The sequence below is a fragment of the Lolium perenne genome, chromosome 4, assembly GCF_019359855.2.
Source record: "Lolium perenne isolate Kyuss_39 chromosome 4, Kyuss_2.0, whole genome shotgun sequence".
Classification (NCBI taxonomy): Eukaryota; Viridiplantae; Streptophyta; class Magnoliopsida; order Poales; family Poaceae; genus Lolium; species Lolium perenne.
The window spans coordinates 101,571,623-101,593,867 of NC_067247.2; positions in this window are offsets into that span (position 1 = coordinate 101,571,623).

Genomic DNA, 22,245 nt, shown 5'->3' on the forward strand with positions numbered 1-22,245 from the left:
ATCAAATTCATGAAAATTGCTGGTGCATTTGTTAGTCCAAATGGTACAACCAAGTATTCATGGTGTCCATACCTTGATACGAACGCTGTTTTTGGTACATCCTCCTTCTTGATCTTGATTTGATGGTATCCTGACCTTAAGTCTATCTTCGAGAAGACTCCAGCTCCTTGAACTTGATCAAAAAGGTCTTGGATTCTAGGTAAAGGATACTTGTTCTTGATAGTTACATTGTTCAAATTTCTGTAATCTCCACACATTCTCTTTCCTCCATCTCTTTTATCCACAAAAATAACTGGTGTACCCCATGGTGACACACTTTCTTGAATGAATCCCTTCTGTTCTAACTCATCAATCTGAGCTTTCAGTTCCACTAATTTCTTTGGCCCCATCTTATATGGTGGTTGAGCTATTGGTGCTGTGCCTGGAATCAGATCGATTGTGAATTCAATCTCCCTATCGGGTGGCATTCCCGGTAGTTCCTTAGGAAATACATCTTGAAACTCATTCACTACAGGAATATCTTCAATCCTGACCTCCTTCAGACTATTGAGTTCCAATCCTATCTCCAACTCACTGTACTTATCTCCTTGGAACACTATTCGACCTCCGATGGAGTTGCGAAGTGATACTGTTTTGTCTCCACAGTTAATCACCGCTCCATGCTCTGTCAACCAGTCCATCCCAAGGATAACAGATATGTCCTTCATGGGTATGATGAATAGGTCCGCGAAATACACACAGTCACATATGGTTAGGACTTGTGCTTCTTTCACGTGGGTTACTAAGATCGTTCCCCCCGTGGATAGAACAGTTATAGGAGTTTCTAACTTTGAACATCTAAGCCCGAATTTTTCCACAAACTCCAATGCAAGAAATGATGTGGTTGCTCCAGTATCAAATAATACTTTGCCAGGATGAGTAAGAATGCTTAGCGTACCTAAGACTGTTTGATCCGACTCTTCCGCTTGTTCCAAAGATGTGCAATTCAGCTTTCCATAAGGCTTTCCCCTCTTGTTGTTGTTGTTGTTGTAGTTGCGGTTGTTGTTGTTGTTGTTGTTGCGGTTGTTGTTGTTGTTGTTGTTGTTGTTGTTGTTGTTTTTTCACCTCGTCCTCCAGAGCTCTGTCCGCTCCAAGACGCCTTGTTTGGACAATCCGGCTTGATGTGTCCATCCTTCCCGCAACCATAACAAATGATCCTGGGTTTCTGACAATCCTTTTGCAGATGACCTCTTAGGCCACAATTGTTGCAGATGATCTGGTTGATTGGATTCTGACTCTGACCTCCCCGATTGTATTGATTACCAGTAGTAGGTCGGTATTGGGGTTTGAAACTCCGATCAGGTGTTGGTTTACTAATTGGGTACTTCCTTGGCTCTATACGAGCCCTTTTCCTCCTGTCCTCTTGGACTTGCCGGTAATCATCCTCGAAAGTGATTGCCGAGTCAATCAGTTCCTGGAATTCGGCAGTCCGTGCCAACCTCAGTTGCATCTTCATGTATGGGTTCATGCCTTTCATGAACCGCTTCTTCCTCTTCTCCTCCGTATCAACATCCTCAGGTGCATACCTGGATAGCCTGTTGAAATCCCGAACATACTGCATGATGGGTGCAGTATTCTGTCGTAGTTCTTCAAATTCCCTCTTCTTCAGCTCCACCACGCTGTCCGGAACATGGGCATCCCAGAACTTCTTCTTGAACTCCTCCCAGGTGAATACCTTATCTGGAGGGTGTACTGCTACAAGGTTCTCCCACCATGACGCTGCTGGTCCTGACAACAGATAAGTAGTGTATCTAATCTTCTCCTCATCGTTGCAACCAACGATCTTCAGCTTCCGTTCCGTATCCATAAGCCAATCTTCAGCGTCCATTGGTTCTGGAGCTGATGTAAACGGTAGTGGTCTTGCATTTTGGAAGTCTGATAGGGTTACTCCCTTGCCTTCATTACCCCTATCATTGATGATGTGGGTAAAGAAATCTTGCATGTTCTTGTTCTGCCTTTCCTGGTAACGCCTCCTATCTTCCTCCATTGCTCTCATATATTGTTGGAGGTCTGGGTGCATCATTGGGTGTGGTGGTGGTGCGTTCTCTGCTGCATCGGCCTCCTCTTTTTCTCTTGCCTCTCGCTCTCTGCGAGCCTCTTCGGTTTCTACTAACGCCATGTTCCCCCTAGTCCTGTAACAAAGAGCGATTACTCATAATTACACCATGCAAATGTTTTCTGAGCTCAACTCATTGCCCAGAACTAGTCACACAATGAAATCAAGAAGCAAATACAAAACAAACATTTATTATGCATATACTTTGTATATTACATAACACACACACAAACTTATATTACATGTGGTATATTGATGTCTACGCCCCCTCCTTTTCCTGTAGACAGTGTTGGGCCTCCAAGAGCAGAGGTTTGTAGAACAGCAGCAAGTTTTCCCTTAAGTGGATCACCCAAGGTTGAGGAAGAGGTCAAAGATATCCCTCTCATGCAACCCTGCAACCACAAAGCAAGAAGTCTCTTGTGTCCCCAACACACCTAATAGGTGCACTAGTTCGGCGAAGAGATAGTGAAATACAGGTGGTATAAATAAGTAGTAGCAACGGCACCAGAAAAGTGCTTTGCCCAGGACAGTAAACAAGCAGTAGTAACACAGCAGTAGTAACGCAGTAAAACAGTAAACAAGCAGCGATAGCAGTATTTAGGAACAAGGCCTAGGGATCATACTTTCACTAGTGGACACTCTCAACATTGATCACATAACAGAATAGATAAATGCATACTCTACACTCTTGTTGGATGATGAACACCATTGCGTAGGATTACACGAACCCTCAATGCCGGAGTTAACAAGCTCCACAATTCAATGTTCATATTTAAATAACCTTAGAGTGCATGAAAGATCAATACGACTAAACCAAGTACTAACATAGCATGCACACTGTCACCTTCACACTATGTAGGAGGAATAGATCACATCAATACCATCATAGCAATAGTTAACTTCATAATCTACAAGAGATCATAATCATAGCCTACGCCAAGTACTAACACGGATGCACACACTATCACCATTACACCGTGCAGGAGGAATAAAACTACTTTAATAACATCACTAGAGTAGCACATAGATAAATTGTGGTACAAAACACATTGCAATCATAAAGAGATATAAATAAGCACTTCACTATGCCATTCATAACAGTGAATAAGTATTCTGTGAAATATAGCCTAAGAGACCCACACGGTGCACACACTGTCACCTTTACACACGTGGGACAAGGAGTCTCCGGAGATCACATAAGTAAAATTCACTTGACTAGCATAATGACATCTAGATTACAAGCATCATCATATGAATCTCAATCATGTAAGGCAGCTCATGAGATTATTGTATTGAAGTACATAGGAGAGAGATGAACCACATAGCTACCGGTACAGCCCCGAGCCTCGATGGAGAACTACTCCCTCCTCATGGGAGACAGCAGCGTTGATGGAGATGGCGGTGGTGTCGATGGAGGAGCCTTCCGGGGGCACTTCCCCGTCCCGGCGGCGTGCCGGAACAGAGAGCCCTGTCCCCCAGATCTTGGCTTCGCGATGGCGGCGGCTCTGGAAGGTTTCTCGTACCGTGGCTTTTTCGTATCGAGGTTTTAGGTCCAGGGGCTTTATATAGGCGAAGAGGCGGCGTCAGAAGGTCGAAGGGGCGCCGACACTATAGGGGGGCGCGGCCCCCCCGTGGCCGCGCCGGCCTAGGGTTTGGTGGGCCTGTGCCCCCTCTCTGGCGGTTCTCGTGTGTTCTGGATGCTTCCGGGCAAAATAGGAACCTGGGCGTTGATTTCGTCCGATTCCGAGAATATTTCGTTACTAGGATTTCTGAAACCAAAAACAGCAGAAAACAGCAACTGGCACTTCGGCATCTTGTTAATAGGTTAGTTCCAGAAAATGCACGAATATGACATAAAGTGTGCATAAAACATGTAGATATCATCAATAATGTGGCATGGAACATAAGAAATTATCGATACGTCGGAGACGTATCAGCATCCCCAAGCTTAGTTCATGCTCGTCCCCGAGCAGGTAAACGATAAACAAAGATAATTTCTGGAGTGACATGCCATCATAACCTTGATCATACTATTGTAAGCACATGTAATGAATGCAGCAATCCAAAACAATGGTAATGACATGAGTAAACAAATGAATCATATAGCAAAGACTTTTCATGAATAGTACTTCAAGACAAGCATCAATAAGTCTTGCATAAGAGTTAACTCATAAAGCAATAATTCAAAGTAAAGGCATTGAAACAACACAAAGGAAGATAAAGTTTCAGCGGTTGCTTTCAACTTGTAACATGTATATCTCATGGATAGTTGTCAATGCAAAGTAATATAACAAGTGCAATATGCAAGTATGTAGGAATCAATGCACAGTTCACACAAGTGTTTGCTTCTTGAGGTGGAGAGAGATAGGTGAACTGACTCAACAATAAAAGTAAAAGAATGGTCCTTCAAAGAGGAAAGCATCGATTGCTATATTTGTGCTAGAGCTTTGGTTTTGAAAACATGTAGAGAGCATAAAAGTAAAATTATGAGAGGTGTTTGTTGTTGTCAACGAATGGTAGCGGGTACTCTAACCCCCTTGCCAGACAAACCTTCAAAGAGCGGCTCCCATTTTATTTTATTTTTGGGTGGCACTCCTTCCAACCTTTCTTTCACAAACCATGGCTAACCGAATCCTCGGGTGCCTACCAACAATCTCATACCATGAAGGAGTGTCTATTTTTGTTAATTAATTTGGGACTGGGAATCCCATTGCCAGCTCTTTTTGCAAAATTATTGGATAAGCGGATGAAGCCACTAGTCCATTGGTGAAAGTTGCCCAACAAGATTGAAAGATAAACACCTCATACTTCCTCATGAGCTATAAAACATTGACACAAATCAGAGGTGATAAATTTCGAATTGTTTAAAGGTAGCACTCAAGAAATTTACTTTGGAATGGCAGGAAGTACCATGTAGTAGGTAGGTATGGTGGACACAAATGGCATAGTGGTTGGCTCAAGGATTTGGATGCACGAGAAGTATTCCCTCTCAGTACAAGGCTTAGGCTAGCAAGGGTGTTTTAAGCAAACACAAGTATGAACTAGTACAGCAAAACTCACATAAAAGACATATTGTAAACATTATAAGAATCTACACCGTCTTCCTTGTTGTTCAAACTCAATACTAGAAATTATCTAGACCTTAGAGAGACCAAATATGCAAACCAAATTTTAGCATGCTCTATGTATTTCTTCATTAATGGGTGCAAAGCATATGATGCAAGAGCTTAAACATGAGCACAACAATTGCCAAGTATCACATTATCCAAGACATTTTAGCAATTTACTACATGTATCATTTTCCAATTCCAACCATATAACAATTTAACGAAGAAGAAACTTCGCCATGAATATTATGAGTAAAGCCTAAGGACATACTTGTCCATATGCTACAGCGGAGCGTGTCTCTCTCCCACACAAGGAATGCTAGGATCCATTTTATTCAAACAAAACAAAAACAAAAACAAACCGACGCTCCAAGAAAAGCACATAAGATGTGATGGAATAAAAATATAGTTTCAGGGGAGGAACCTGATAATGTTGTCGATGAAGAAGGGGATGCCTTGGGCATCCCCAAGCTTAGACGCTTGAGTCTTCTTAGAATATGCAGGGGTGAACCACCGGGGCATCCCCAAGCTTAGAGCTTTCACTCTCCTTGATCATGTTGTATCATCTCCCTCTCTTGATCCTTGAAAACTTCCTCCACACCAAACTTAGAACAACTCATTAGAGGGTTAGTGGACAATAAAAATTAACATGTTCAGAGGTGACACAATCATTCTTAACACTTCTGGACATTGCATAAAGCTACTGGATATTAATGGATCAAAGAAATTCATCCAACATAGCAAAAGAGGCAATGCGAAATAAAAGGCAGAATCTGTCAAAACAGAACAGTTCGTATTGACGAATTTTATCGAGGCACCAGACTTGCTCAAATGAAAATACTCAAATTGAATGAAAGTTGCGTACATATCTTAGGATCACTCACGTAAATTGGCATAATTTTCTGAGTTACCTACAGAGAAAACAGCCCAGATTCGTGACAGCAAAGAAATCTGTTTCTGCGCAGTAATCCAAATCTAGTATGAACCTTGCTATCAAAGACTTTACTTGGCACAACAAAACACAAAACTAAGATAAGGAGAGGTTGCTACAGTAGTAAACAACTTCCAAGACACAAATATAAAATAGAGGTACTGTAGCAAAATAAACACATGGGTTATCTCCCAAGAAGTTCTTTCTTTTTAGCCATTAAGATGGGCTCAGCAGTTTTAATGATGCACTCGCAAGAAATCGTATTTGAAGCAAAAGAGAGCATCAAGAAGCAAATCCAAAACACATTTAAGTCTAACATGCTTCCTATGCATAGGAATCTTGTAAATAAACAAGTTCATGAAGAGCAAAGTAACAAGCATAGGAAGATAAAACAAGTGTAGCTTCAAAAATTTCAGCACATAGAGAGGTGTTTTAGTAACATGAAAATTTCTACAACCATATTTTCCTCTCTCATAATAACTTTCAGTAGTATCATGAGCAAACTCAACAATATAACTATCACATAAAGCATTCTTATCATGAGTCTCATGCATAAAATAATTACTCTCCACATAAGCATAATCAATTTTATTAGTTGTAGTGGGAGCAAATTCAACAAAGTAGCTATCATTATTATTCTCATCATCAAATATAGGAGGCATATTGTAATCATAATCAAATTTATCCTCCATAACAGGTGGCACCAAAAGGCTACTATCATTATAATCATCATAAATAGGAGGCAAAGTATCATCAAAGAAAATTTTCTCCTCCATACCCGGGGGACTACAAAGATCATGCTCATCAAAACCAGCTTCCCCAAGCTTAGAATTTTCCATAGCATTAGCAACAATAGTGTTCAAAGCATTCATATTAATAACATTCCCATTAGCATGCATATAAAGTTCCATGGGTTTTTTAATTCTCTCTTCAAACACATCATGTCCTAATTCAAGATAAAGTTCATAAAGATCTCTCATATTTTTGTTGTTTTCCATTATGCCTAACTAGTGTAAACAAGAAACAAAAAGTTGCAATTGCAGGATCTAAAGGAAATAGCTTCGAGCACAAACACAATGGCGCCAGAAAAGTACTGTTACCTGGAACCGAAGTATGAGTGCCTTTTACCTTTCCTCCCCGGCAACGGCGCCAGAAAATAGCTTGATGTCTACGCCCCCCTCCTTTTCCTGTAGACAGTGTTGGGCCTCCAAGAGCAGAGGTTTGTAGAACAGCAGCAAGTTTTCCCTTAAGTGGATCACCCAAGGTTTATCGAACTCAGGGAGGAAGAGGTCAAAGATATCCCTCTCATGCAACCCTGCAACCACAAAGCAAGAAGTCTCTTGTGTCCCCAACACACCTAATAGGTGCACTAGTTCGGCGAAGAGATAGTGAAATACAGGTGGTATAAATAAGTAGTAGCAACGGCACCAGAAAAGTGCTTTGCCCAGGACAGCAGTAGTAACGCAGCAGTAGTAACGCAGTGAAACAGTAAACAAGCAGCGATAGCAGTATTTAGGAACAAGGCCTAGGGATCATACTTTCACTAGTGGACACTCTCAACATTGATCACATAACAGAATAGATAAATGCATACTCTACACTCTTGTTGGATGATGAACACCATTGCGTAGGATTACACGAACCCTCAATGCCGGAGTTAACAAGCTCCACAATTCAATGTTCATATTTAAATAACCTTAGAGTGCATGAAAGATCAATACGACTAAACCAAGTACTAACATAGCATGCACACTGTCACCTTCACACTATGTAGGAGGAATAGATCACATCAATACCATCATAGCAATAGTTAACTTCATAATCTACAAGAGATCATAATCATAGCCTATGCCAAGTACTAACACGGATGCACACACTGTCACCATTACACCGTGCAGGAGGAATAAAACTACTTTAATAACATCACTAGAGTAGCACATAGATAAATTGTGATACAAAACACATTGCAATCATGAAGAGATATAAATAAGCACTGCACTATGCCATTCATAACAGTGAATAAGTATTCTGTGAATATAGCCTAAGAGACCCACACGGTGCACACACTGTCACCTTTACACACGTGGGACAAGGAGTCTCCGGAGATCACATAAGTAAAATTCACTTGACTAGCATAACGACATCTAGATTACAAGCATCATCATATGAATCTCAATCATGTAAGGCAGCTCATGAGATTATTGTATTGAAGTACATAGGAGAGAGATGAACCACATAGCTACCGGTACAGCCCCGAGCCTCGATGGAGAACTACTCCCTCCTCATGGGAGACAGCAGCGTTGATGGAGATGGCGGTGGTGTCGATGGAGGAGCCTTCCGGGGGCACTTCCCCGTCCCGGCGGCGTGCCGGAACAGAGACTCCTGTCCCCCAGATCTTGGCTTCGCGATGGCGGCGGCTCTGGAAGGTTTCTCGTACCGTGGCTTTTTCGTATCGAGGTTTTAGGTCTAGGGGCTTTATATAGGCGAAGAGGCGGCGTCAGAAGGTCGAAGGGGCGCCGACACTATAGGGGGGCGCGGGCCCCCCCTTGGCCGCGCCGGCCTAGGGTTTGGTGGGCCTGTGCCCCCTCTCTGGCGGTTCTCGTGTGTTCTGGATGCTTCCGGGCAAAATAGGAACCTGGGCGTTGATTTCGTTACTAGGATTTCTGAAACCAAAAACAGCAGAAAACAGCAACTAGCACTTCGGCATCTTGTTAATAGGTTAGTTCCAGAAAATGCACGAATATGACATAAAGTGTGCATAAAACATGTAGATATCATCAATAATGTGGCATGGAACATAAGAAATTATCGATACGTCGGAGACGTATCAGCATCCCCAAGCTTAGTTCCTGCTCGTCCCCGAGCAGGTAAACGATAAACAAAGATAATTTCTGGAGTGACATGCCATCATAACCTTGATCATACTATTGTAAGCACATGTAATGAATGCAGCAATCCAAAACAATGGTAATGACATGAGTAAACAAATGAATCATATAGCAAAGACTTTTCATGAATAGTACTTCAAGACAAGCATCAATAAGTCTTGCATAAGAGTTAACTCATAAAGCAATAATTCAAAGTAAAGGCATTGAAACAACACAAAGGAAGATAAAGTTTCAGCGGTTGCTTTCAACTTGTAACATGTATATCTCATGGATAGTTGTCAATGCAAAGTAATATAACAAGTGCAATATGCAAGTATGTAGGAATCAATGCACAGTTCACACAAGTGTTTGCTTCTTGAGGTGGAGAGAGATAGGTGAACTGACTCAACAATAAAAGTAAAAGAATGGTCCTTCAAAGAGGAAAGCATCGATTGCTATATTTGTGCTAGAGCTTTGGTTTTTAAAACATGTAGAGAGCATAAAAGTAAAATTTTGAGAGGTGTTTGTTGTTGTCAACGAATGGTAGCGGGTACTCTAACCCCCTTGCCAGACAAACCTTCAAAGACCGGCTCCCATTTTATTTTACTTTTGGGTGGCACTCCTTCCAACCTTTCTTTCACAAACCATGGCTAACCGAATCCTCGGGTGCCTGCCAACAATCTCATACCATGAAGGAGTGTCTATTTTTGTTAATTAATTTGGGACTGGGAATCCCATTGCCAGCTCTTTTTGCAAAATTATTGGATAAGCGGATGAAGCCACTAGTCCATTGGTGAAAGTTGCCCAACAAGATTGAAAGATAAACACCTCATACTTCCTCATGAGCTATAAAACATTGACACAAATCAGAGGTGATAAATTTCGAATTGTTTAAAGGTAGCACTCAAGCAATTTACTTTGGAATGGCAGGAAGTACCATGTAGTAGGTAGGTATGGTGGACACAAATGGCATAGTGGTTGGCTCAAGGATTTGGATGCACGAGAAGTATTCCCTCTCAGTACAAGGCTTAGGCTAGCAAGGGTGTTTTAAGCAAACACAAGTATGAACTAGTACAGCAAAACTCACATAAAAGACATATTGTAAACATTATAAGAATCTACACCGTCTTCCTTGTTGTTCAAACTCAATACTAGAAATTATCTAGACCTTAGAGAGACCAAATATGCAAACCAAATTTTAGCATGCTCTATGTATTTCTTCATTAATGGGTGCAAAGCATATGATGCAAGAGCTTAAACATGAGCACAACAATTGCCAAGTATCACATTATCCAAGACATTTTAGCAATTTACTACATGTATCATTTTTCAATTCCAACCATATAACAATTTAACGAAGAAGAAACTTCGCCATGAATATTATGAGTAAAGCCTAAGGACATACTTGTCCATATGCTACAGCGGAGCGTGTCTCTCTCCCACACAAGGAATGCTAGGATCCATTTTATTCAAACAAAACAAAAACAAAAACAAACCGACGCTCCAAGAAAAGCACATAAGATGGGATGGAATAAAAATATAGTTTCAGGGGAGGAACCTGATAATGTTGTCGATGAAGAAGGGGATGCCTTGGGCATCCCCAAGCTTAGACGCTTGAGTCTTCTTAGAATATGCATGTCGGGGGGAAGACCCCGGGTAGGGCAATGGACGCGGAGCAGCCGGCTGGCCACTGGCCGGCTCGCGGCAAAGGCCGGCTGAGGAGCAGCCGGCTGGCGCCGTGGCCGGCTGGTCCGGAAGCCGGCTGGCTCTAGGTCCTAGTCGGCCTGGCTACGGCCACCAATGCTGTAGCTGGGCCGGCTTCTACAAGCCATATCCGACTGGGGGTCTGTACCTCAGACCGACTCGAGGCTGGCGAGTCTTGCACTGGAAGGAACCGGGTTGGTGATCCGGGTTCCCAAAGTCCACGCTGACTTCATCTTCCGTAAAGCGCGGGGCACTGTGGAGCAATAGTGCCACGCGCCGGACAGGCCATCATGGTCTACGTCGAGCCGTACTGGCTACAGTGGCTGACGGCGACAGGGACACCTCCTCTCCATACCGCTGACCTTGGCAGCCGGATGGGACAGGCCACGACGCCTCAACGGCTCCTGACGTCACCGCCTCGGGAAGGAGCGGAAGCCGAAGCCGGCCAAGCCGGCCAGTAGACTATAGGGTCTTATATGTAAAGTGCCGGCGCCTATATAAGCCGCACTACCCCCTCTCGTGCAGGGGATCGATCGATCATTCTCACTTCACTCCACCCTTAGCGCTGCCCTGTGAGAGAGACCATCGTCTCCCTTAGCCTCCCAGGAACAGCCGGACACAGCTCTAGGAGCTCCATTGTATTGTGTGATCATCATATACACTCATAGCAGGAGTAGAGGTGTTACCTCCATCGGAGGGCCTCGAACCTGGGTACGTCGCCGTGTCGCTCGTCCCCATACCCGCATCCGGATACCGCCGTGAGATCTCTCAGGAACCACTTCGATTAGCCACCCTATGGCATATGCCGTGACGATACCACGACATTTGGCGCCCACCGTGGGGCCTTCAGCGTCCTCGGCCGGTGTCTTCATCCGGACGGGCCTCACCATCACCACCGGCGAGCGAGTCGCTTCAGGCTTGATCTGGAGATTCGGCTCCCTCGACTGCGTCAGTGACAACGCTGGCTGCTTCGCTGACCGGCCCTTCCCAGCCGGCGGCAGCATCATCTCCTTCGGCGGCCACGACGTCTACGTCGCCACCGTCGCACCGCCGCGCTACCCGCGGCAGGTGGTGCGCTGCGCAAGCCCTCCTCCGCGAGCCGGCAGCAGCGCTCCCGCCAGCCCCGCCGTCGTGCAAGTCATGATGGCTGGCGAGGAGCTCCCCACCAAGAACCCGCGCACCCGTGGCCCCAACCTGGAGCGCAACGTCGACCCCAACGCCTCCGGCTCGGGCCCAAAGGCGCCACCGCCACCGTCCCGGTTGGACGAAGTCCGGGCAAAACTGAGCACCCCGCTCACGCCTGGCGGCGACCCCACCACCATCGAGGCGGATTTGGAGGCGCACCGCCAGCTCCTCCTCAAGCAAACCGAAGAACTGGCTGCTGCTAAGCGCCAGATGGAGATCACCCAGCGCGAGTACAACCGCGCCCACGGCCTCACTCCAGGCGGCGACGAGCCCAGCCGAGCCGGCCAGATCCGCCGCAGGGGCCGCGACCTTGGCGCCGAAATCGCCCGCGACGGCGCTCCTTCGCCGGCTCCGTCCGCGGAGCTACCCGTCTACAACACCCCCGACAAGAACATGCGCGCGGCACAAGCCGCCGCAGAAGAGCTGAACCGCCTTGAAGGCGAAGAGTTACGCCGCCAGACCAAGCGGGTGACTGAGCTGCTCAACGCAGCCACCAAGCAGGCGGCCGACCCCAGGTATGTCAATGCCCCCAGAGCTTCTCACGCTCGTGGCGCTGCAGGCAACGACAGGGAAGGCGCCAGGGACACGGCCGAGTCCGCCTCCCCAGCACCAAGCCGGCACCGTGACTCCCGCGCCACGCACGCAAGCTCGGGCCGGCCGAGCCACCAGCCGAGCGGCAGCAGCCGCAGCCGGCCTCCTCCAAGCCGGAACCAGGAGCAAGACTCCGAGCCTCGCCGCCAGCACCGGCCGGCTCCAGAAGCAGCCGGCACACGCCAGCCGGCACGTTCCCGGCTGGGCCCTCGCATCGAGCCCGCCGACGCCAGAGACCGCCTCGATCGGCTGATCGAATCCCGCATTGCGGAAGAGGAAGCGCCAGCCGGCCCAAAGTGCTTTGGGCCACGCATCATCAACGAGCCCATGATCGACGGCTTCCAGCTCCCGCGCGACACCCCCAAGTACGACGGCACTGCCAAGCCGGAGGACTGGCTGCAGGACTACTCCACCGCAGTCGGCATCGCCAAAGGCAACAAGCGCTGGGCTGTGCGCTACTCCCCCCTCATGCTGCTCGGCTCCGCCCGCACATGGCTCAACAACTTGCCAGCCGGCAGCATAAATGGTTGGCTGGACTTCGAGGCGGCCTTCATCAGCAACTTCACCGGCTGCTACCGCCGGCCGGGTCGGCCCCAACAACTTGAGATGTGCAAGCAGGGCCCGGACGAGATGGATCGCGCGTACCTGACGCGCTGGTGCGAGATGCGCAACTCCTGCGAGGGTGTGCACGAGATCCAAGCCATCAGCTTCTTCATGGGAGGCTGCCGGCCAAACACCATGCTGTGGCACAAGCTGCGCCGCAGCGAGCCCAAGTCCATGGCCGCCCTCATGGCCATTGCCGACAAGTACGCGCTGGCTGAAGAAGCCGGCAAGGCGCCGGCTGACCCAGCACCGGCTCCCTCCAGGCGGGACCACCACAAGTCGGCTGAGCACAAGCCGGCAGACGGCGCCTCTCATGGCAGCCGGCGGGACAACTACCGTGGCAAGCGTCACAGCGACCAGCCGGACCGCCGGTACGGCTCCGCCCACGTAGCCGCCGTGGCAGACAACGCGGCAGGCGGCAGCCGCCGCCAGAAGCAAGACCGGCAGTGGAAGCCGAAGTACACCTTCGAGCAGATGCTCGACTCGCCGTGCAAGTACCACAGTGGCAAGAACCCCTCCAACCACACCACCCGCGACTGCCACTTCATGAAGCGGCTGACAAGCGGTGAACCTCTCCCGCCTCCACCCCCGCCTCCATCAGCCGGCGGGCCGGGTGGCCAAGCCGGCGCAGAGAACGCCAACCTCGAGCACCACGAGGCTAACCAAGTGCACCATGGCGGCCGATACCTGGCCGAAGATGCCACCTACATCATCTTCACCTCCGAGCCTGAGGACAAGACGAGCCAGCAGAGCCGTTCCCTCGAGGTCAACGCGGTCATACCGCCGGTCCCCCAGTACCTAAACTGGTCAGAGCAGGCCATCACTTTTGATCGCCGCGACACACCGGCTGTCCTGCCGAAGCCGGGCGGCTACGCCATGGTCCTCGATCCCACCATCGGCACAACCCGGCGCAGCGTGCGTTTTTCGCGCGTCCTCATCGACGGCGGCAGCAGCATCAACATCCTCTACCGCGACACCGCCCGAAAGCTGGGCATTCAGGAGGCCGAGTTGCGCCCCACCCCCACCGTCTTCCATGGCATCGTGCCAGGCCACTGCTGCCAGCCGATCGGCCGGATCACGCTGGAGGTGATGTTCGGGAAGCCGGACCACTTCCGCACCGAGAGAATCGAGTTCGAGGTGGTGGACCTCGTGAGCCCCTACCACGCGCTCCTGGGCAGGCCGGCCCTGACCAAGTTCATGGCGGTGCCCCACTATGGGTACCTGAAGATGAAGCTGTCTGGCCCCAAGGGGGTCATCACCATAGCCGGCGACTATCGCCGCTCCATGGACTGCGCCACGCAGAGCTCCAAGATGGCCCAGACGCTGGTCATCGCCACCGAGAAGCAGCTCATCCACGACGCCGTCGCCCTCGCCAAGGCCGCGCAGACAGACATGCCGGCTGCAGGCAACCCGGCTGGGACGACTCACTTCCAGCCGGCCGACAACACCAAGAAGATCCTGCTGGACCCGGCGCAGCCGGACTAGTACGTCACCATCGGTGCTGGCTTGAGCAAGAAATAGGAAAGCGAGCTCACCAGCTTCCTCCGTGAGAATCGGGACATCTTCGCATGGACTCCAAGAGACATGCCGGGTGTGCCGAGGGAGCTGGCTGAGCACCACCTCCACGTCCGGCCTGAAGCCAAGCCGGTGAAGCAGCCTCTCAGGCGCTTCGCCGAAGAAAGAAGGAAGGCCATCGGTGAAGAAATCGCCCGGCTGCTGGCAGCCGGCTTCATCATGGAAGTGCTGCACCCGGACTGGTTGGCAAACCCGGTCCTGGTTTTGAAGAAGAACGGCTCCTGGCGCATGTGTATCGACTACACCAGCCTGAACAAGGCGTGCCCGAAGGATCCCTTCCCCCTGCTGCGCATAGATCAAGTCATAGACTCGACTGCCGGCTGTGAACTGTTGTCTTTCCTAGATGCCTATTCAGGCTACCACCAGATTCCTTTGAATCCGGATGATCAAATAAAGACTTCGTTCATTACCCCGTATGGGGCTTATTGCTACACGACTATGCCGTTCGGCTTGAAAAATGCAGGCGCCACCTACCAAAGGTGCATGCAAAAATGCTTGCAGGATCAAATCGGCAGAAATGTTCACGCATATGTGGATGATGTCGTTGTAAAGACCAAGGAGACGACTACCCTCCTTGATGACTTGAGAGAAACCTTCACCAATCTGAGAAGATTTCGGATGAAGCTCAACCCGGCCAAGTGCACATTCGGCGTGCCGTCTGGCCAGCTCCTTGGCTACCTCGTCTCTCAGCGAGGGATTGAAGCCAACCCGGAGAAGATCAGTGCCCTGGAGAAGATGGAACTGCCGCAGTGCCTCAAGGACGTCCAGAAGTTCGCTGGCTGCCTGGCTTCCTTGAGCCGCTTCGTCAGCCGGCTGGGGGAGAAGGCACTGCCCCTGTATCAATTGATGAAGAAGGCGGACAAATTCGTCTGGTCACCGCAGGCGGATGAAGCTTTCCGTGACTTGAAGCGCGTGCTCTCAACCGCGCCAATCCTTGCAACGCCGGCTTCAATGGAGCCGATGCTGTTATACATCGCAGCCACCAATCGAGTGGTTAGCGTTGTCCTGGTAGTGGAGCGCAAAGAAGACGGCAGGGAGCAGCTGGTCCAGCGCCCAGTCTATTACCTTAGCGAAGTGCTCTCCCAGTCGAAGCAAAACTACCCCCACTACCAGAAGGTCACCTACGGCGTCTACATGGCGGCCAAGAAGCTCAAGCACTACTTCCAAGAGCACCCCATCAAGGTGGTTGCCACCGCGCCCTTGGCGGAAATCATCGGCAGCAAGGATGCCAACGGCCGGGTTGCCAAGTGGGCCCTGGAGCTAGCCGCCCACACCATCCTCTACGAGCCACGCACAGCCATCAAGTCGCAGATCCTCGCGGACTTCTTCGTCGACTGGGCCGAGATGCAATACCTGCCGCCCGTGCCGGATTCCACACACTGGAAGATGCACTTTGACGGCTCGAAGATGCGCAACGGCTTGGGAGCCGGCATCGTCATCACCTCTCCCAAGGGAGACCGGCTGGACTACGTCTTGCAAATCCATTTCGCCGCATCCAACAATGTGGCGGAGTATGAAGCGCTCATTCATGGGCTGAAGCTGGCCAAGGAGATTGGCGTGCGTCGCATACTCTGCTTGGGCGACTCCGACTTGGTCATACAACAAGCATCTGGCGACTGGGACGTGAAGGACGCCAACATGGCTTCATACCGCTTCCATGTCCAGCAGCTATCCGGCTTCTTCGACGGCTGCGAATTCCACCATGTGCCACGAGCAAACAACGAAGCGGCTGACGCCTTGTCCAAGATTGGCTCAACCCGGCAAGCCATTCCGCCGGGCATCGCCTTGGCGGTTCTCAAGAAGCCGTCCATCATACCGTCACCGGACTCGGATTCAATATTCGTGCCGGCTGACCCGGGGGCTGCTCAGCCGAACCCGGGGGCTTCATCGGCCAAGTCGGGGGCTAACAAGCCGAACCCGCCGGCTACCATGCCGAACCCGGGGACTTCTCAGTCCGACCCGGGGGCTTCATCGCCAAACTCGGGGGCTAGCAAGCCGAACCCGCTGGCTAGCAAGCCGAACCCGGCGACCACGCAGTCGAATCCAGAAGCTCCCACGCAGGAGGCCCTGTTGGTCAGCGTATTCGAGATAAGATGCGTACCTTCATGGGCACAAGAATTCCTCTCCTACCTCACCGATGGTGTGCTGCCTGATGATAGAGTCCAGGCCAGGCAGATTGAGAGAAGGGCCAAGGCCTATACCATCATCAACCACCAGCTGTACAAACGCAGCGTAAGTGGGGTGTTCCAGCGGTGCGTCGAGCCGGCTGAAGGGATTGAACTCCTACGGGAAATCCATCAAGGAGAGTGCGGACACCACGCCTCATCCAGAGCCATAGTGGCCAAAGCTTTCCGGCATGGTTTTTACTGGCCGACTGCGCTCAGAGACGCAGAAGAATTGGTGAAGAAGTGCAACGGCTGTCAGCGCTTCGCAAAGAAGAGACACCAGCCGGCTTCCGCCTTGAAGACCATCCCCATCACATGGCCATTTGCCGTATGGGGCTTGGATATGGTGGGTCCGTTCAAAACAGCACGAGGCGGCATGACACACCTCTTGGTGATGATTGACAAATTCACCAAGTGGATCGAAGCCAAGCCAATCAAGAAGCTGGACGGCTCCACAGCCGTCACATTCCTCAAGGAAATCATTGTGAGATTCGGCTACCCCCACAGCATCATCACCGACAACGGCAGCAATTTCTCCCAAGGCATCTTCTCTCGCTATTGCGGGGAAATGGGGATTCGGATGGCCCTAGCCTCTGTGGCGCACCTAGAGTCCAACGGACAAGTGGAGAAGGCTAACAGCTTGGTCCTAGCCGGCATCCGGCCCCGACTGGTGGAGCCGCTCGAGCGAGCAGCCGGCTGCTGGATTGAAGAGCTGCCCAATGTGCTATGGAGTCTGCGCACAACGACAAACCGCTCAGTCGGCTTCACACCATTCTTCCTCGTATACGGGGCCGAAGCCGTCTTGCCGACTGATATCGAGCACGACGCGCCAAGAATCAAGCTGTATACCGAAGCCGAAGCCAAAGAAGCTCGCGAAGATGGAGTCGACCTGGTCGAAGAGGCCCGGCTGCTGGCCGCGTCCAGATCTACTATCTACCAGCAGAGCCTCCGACGCTATCACAGCCGGAAGGTCCAGCCCTTAGCATTCTGAGAAGGAGACCTAGTGCTCCGGCTGATCCAGCGGACAGCCGGACAGCATAAACTGTCATCCCCATGGGAGGGTCCCTTCATCGTGAGCAAGGCAGTAGGCAATGATTCCTACTATCTCATAGATGCCCAAGAGGCTAAGAAAAACAAGCCGGACAAGGCTGACGAGGAGACTAAACGTCCCTGGAATGTCAACTTACTCCGCCCATTTTACACATGAGAGCAGGAATGTATGTATCCCTTGTATCCCTTTTGTAAGCTATAAAAAAGCACGCGCCAAGACCGCCGTTTCCGACAAGTTTTCCGCGTACTCTACTTTGTTTCGCCAATTGGCTTGAACCCTCTCACGCGGTCGGCTCAGTAACGTGATCCGGTTTCCGACAGCCGGCTTCCGATCCAGCTACAGACCGCAACCCGGCTGTCCGGCTGGCGGGAATAAGGCCTAGGGAGCCGGCATGCGAAAAACGACTAAGGGAAAGAGTAAAAGCGAGTTGACTTGCAACTTTTCATATAAGTGCCGGATCGCTGAATTCAGCTCGTTCGACTGAAATACTGTCGGCCTCACCCAACGGCCCGCTCTTGATCCGGCGATGGATCGCAAGTCGGACATACGACCGGCAAGAGCACAGCCAAAGAGTGGGGCGGATGGGAAAAAGCGAACGAGTCGAAAGAAAGCAACTCGGCACACAAATGATTAACAAACACATTAAACTGTAACATAACGAAAGGACGATAATATCCATACATATGCACCCGGCATCCCGGGGATTTAATAAACTGTCTTGGCAAAAGCAGCAACAGAAACAGGTAAAACTAAGCAGCGGCTAGAGAAGGACCAGCCGGAGGAGCGTCAGCAGAGCCGGCTGCCGGGTCGTCTTTGGGCTCGTCTTCCGCCTCCTCGTCTTCCATATAATCCTCATCGGATGGAGGGTTCGGGTCCGCGACGAAGACGCCCTTGTCGACGAAGTCGGCGATGGCGCTGGCTCGGGCAAGACGGGTGGTCTTGTGTTCGGCTGGGAGCTTGTCCTCCACGCCGGCTCGCCGGAACTCAAGCTGCCCCAGGTCCACCTCGTTGTACCAGGAGAGGACAAAGGACAACGCCATGTCGGCACCAGCGCGCGTGGCCGACTCCTTCCAGTCGAGGAAGCGATTCGGCGCCCGCTCCATCAAGGAGGTGAGATGGGAGATATCTTGCGGCACCGCCTCCTCAGGCCACAGCATCGGAACCAGCTCCTCAGCCGCCTTCCGGAGCTCCCAGCCAAGCTTGGTGATGGGCTCGACGCGGGCAGCCATGGACGCCATGTAGTCCTCCATGGTGAAGTACTCCGAGCTGCCCTCGCCAATCGCCCGCCTCCTGGAATCGCGCGCAACGCCAACGGCTGCCAAGGCCGCGTCCTGTGTCTCCGGGAAGGCCGCTGCAAGAAGAAGCAAGTCAGAAATCATCGAAGCCGAAATAAGCTGAAAAATGCAAATTTTCGAAGTCCTAAGACAAAAGGAAAAGCCTGGCGGCAGCCGGCAAGAACCGACTGCCCCCAGCCCGAAGATGGAGATAGCGAAGAAATCAGAAGTTTCTGCCGCCGGCTGCCAACGAAAGCCGGCAGCCGACAGCCGAAAGCCGGCAAAGGGAAAGGAACATAGAGATGCACTCACCCGACAAGCCGCGGTCAAGCGCGCCAATCTCGTCCGTCCAGCGCTTGGCGGTAGCCGTCAGCTCCGTGGACTTGGTGGTGACCTCCTCCTGCAGCGCAAGCCGCTGCTTCTCCACCTCAGTCAGCCGCCGGCTCAGATCCTCCACCTTCTCCTTCTCCGCCGTCCTAAGGGAGGCGAGCTCAGTGAGATGGTTCTGCTCCAGCAGGCGCAGCCGCGTCAGCTCCTGCTCAGCCAGCTTGAGCTTGGCGGTGGCAGATCGGCCCGCCTCCTCGCTCTCGGCGCACTGGGCGCGAGCAACCCGGAGATCCGCCTCCAGCCGCGGGACCTTGGCGGCTTCAACTGCGAGGCAGCCGGAAAGAAATGTCAGCCAACGAAGGCTAAAAAGAAAGAAGACATCAAGTCAGAAGAAGCAAGATCCTACCCTTGACGGTCGCAAGCTCGCGAGCCAAGTCGGCCCGGTCCAGCTTGGCCTTGTGGTAATGGGTCACGACGCGGTTGTACTGAGTGGTGCACCGATCCATCACAGCCTAAGGAAAAGAGAAAAACAGTCAGCTAGGCGAAACCCGGACCGGCTCCAAGCAGCCGGCCCATGCCTCGGAGGGCTACCAGGATGATAACCAAATCAAAAAACAGATGAAGCTTACCTTGCCGGCTTCCTCCACCTTGGCAACGTTGGCCGCGGCCTCGGCAGCCCTGGCCTTGAGGTTGGCCTGCAGGCTGGAGAAGAACATCTCCACCGATGCTTGGTCGGGGTTCCCCTCCCGGCTGGTCACCTCGTAGGAGTCGGCGCGGAGCCACGCCTGCTCCATAGTGCCAGCCGAGCCAAGGCTGGAGTCGGAGGCGGATGGCACATGCAGAAGCATGGCACCCTTGGCCACGTGCAGGCCCTGCTGCGGCGCCGATGGGGCTCCCGTCCTCACCAGCGCGCGCGAGTCGGCGCCCTCCGGGCGCGCCGGCTCATCCCTTGCCGGCTCCTGCCTGGCCGGCTCCCCCGTCGTCGGCTCCGGTGGTGGCGGCGCTCCGGGCGGCTGCAGGGCCCGGTCGGCGCAGCCGTCTCCGGCGCCTCGAGGTGCCCCCTCCGGGCTCTCATCCAAGACCACCACGCTTGGCCCGGCTCCAGCTCCGGTCGCGGGCGGCGCAGCCCCGCCAGCCCGGCTCCAGCCGCGGGCGGTGCAGCCCTGCCGGCTCCGGCTCCGGTTGAAGGCGGCATGCCCGGCCGGCCCTGCCGGCTGGGTCCGTAAGGCGAATCCGGCGCGGGAACATGTCATCCAGCGTCGGCTGCCGCGTCGGCTCGGCCCGCGTGCCGCGATCAGGCGCTGAGGCCAGCGGCACGGCGAAGGAAGGCGCCCCTGCGGGAGGCGGAGTACCCGCAGGCGGCAGCGGCGTAGGTGCGCGCGATGGAGGCTGCGGCGTTGGCTCCCTCCTTTGGCGCAAAGGCGGTGACGCGACGCGCGGAGCCTGCCGGGAGCCGCCGCCCTGGGCAAACTTGATGGGAGCCCTAGCCGGACAAACAAGGAGAAGATAAGCATAAAAAGTAAGGAAAGAAAAGGAATCAAACAAGAAAGAGAAAGAAAACTCACCCGGCCTACTCCGGAACCTTCTTCGGCTGCTGCCGGCGGAGCTTCTTCGCCTTCACCTCCAAGGCGGCAGTGGAGCGGGGCTCGCTGGCCCGCTTCTTCCCCTTGTGCGCCGAAGTCGCCGTGGTGCTTGGCGGCCTCGCGCGCAGGGGCACGGCCGGGATCGGCCCCGTGGCGGACGTCGCCGGCTCCTCGTCCTCCTGCTGCTCCGGTGAAGGGGGCGGATTGTGCTCCCCCTGGCCGCCTAGGTCAGGCGCCTGCAGCAGGTCGTCGTCGCCAGCTTGGTCGCCGGCTTGGTCAGCCGGATCGACGTGATCCGGCGTCCACCTCCTCATCGCCAGGTCGCCGTCCTCGACGTTCTGGCGCTCAAAGAGCTAGAAAAGCAGAAAACATGAGCAAACAACAAGCCGGAAATCGGCAGAAGCAAAAGGAAGTCGGCCTCGCAGCCGCAAGCCGGAAGCCGGCGAAAAACACAAAGCTTACCCGTTCGGGCGGGTGGTCCCTGTCGCGGGGCGCCAGCCCGTAGTTCCAGTCATCCGGCATGTTCGCCTTGGTGATGTTATTCACCCGGCTGGCCACCTGGGCCTTGGAGAGCAGCGCCTTAGACGTCCGGTTCGGGTCGAACCGGCCGGACATGTGCCCGATTTTGTGGGTGCGCCTCTGGAGCGGCAGCACCCGGCGCTCGGCGATGGTGCAGAGGAGGTCCTCGGCGGTCAGCCCGTTCTCAACGGCCGCCCCCAGGAAGTCCCAGAGCTGATTCACCTCAGCGTCCGGATCCGTCGTGCGGGCGTTGTAGCTCCAGTTGATCCGGCCGACTGGAGGAGCCGGGTTGAACTCCGGCAAGTTGATCCGGTCGACGAGTTGGCCCTCGTTGCGCACGTAGAAGAATGACATCTGCCAATTCTTCACTGAGTCAACGGTGGGGATTTTGGGGAAAGGCGTACCAGGCCGGGTGTAGATCGAGGCGGTGCCGCAGGTCCGCAGGCGGCCCTCAGTGGTTTGGGCCTTGAGGTAGAACAGCCGGCTCCAGAAGTCGATATCCGGCCACAAGCCGGCGTAGGCCTCCATGAACGCCACGAAGCAGCTGAGGAGGACGCATGCGTTGGCCGGCAGGTGGTGCGGCTGCAGGCCGAAGTTGTCGAGGAACTGCCGGAAGAATGTGGAAGCCGGCAGGCCCAGCCCGCGATCGAGGTGCGCGCCGAAGACGA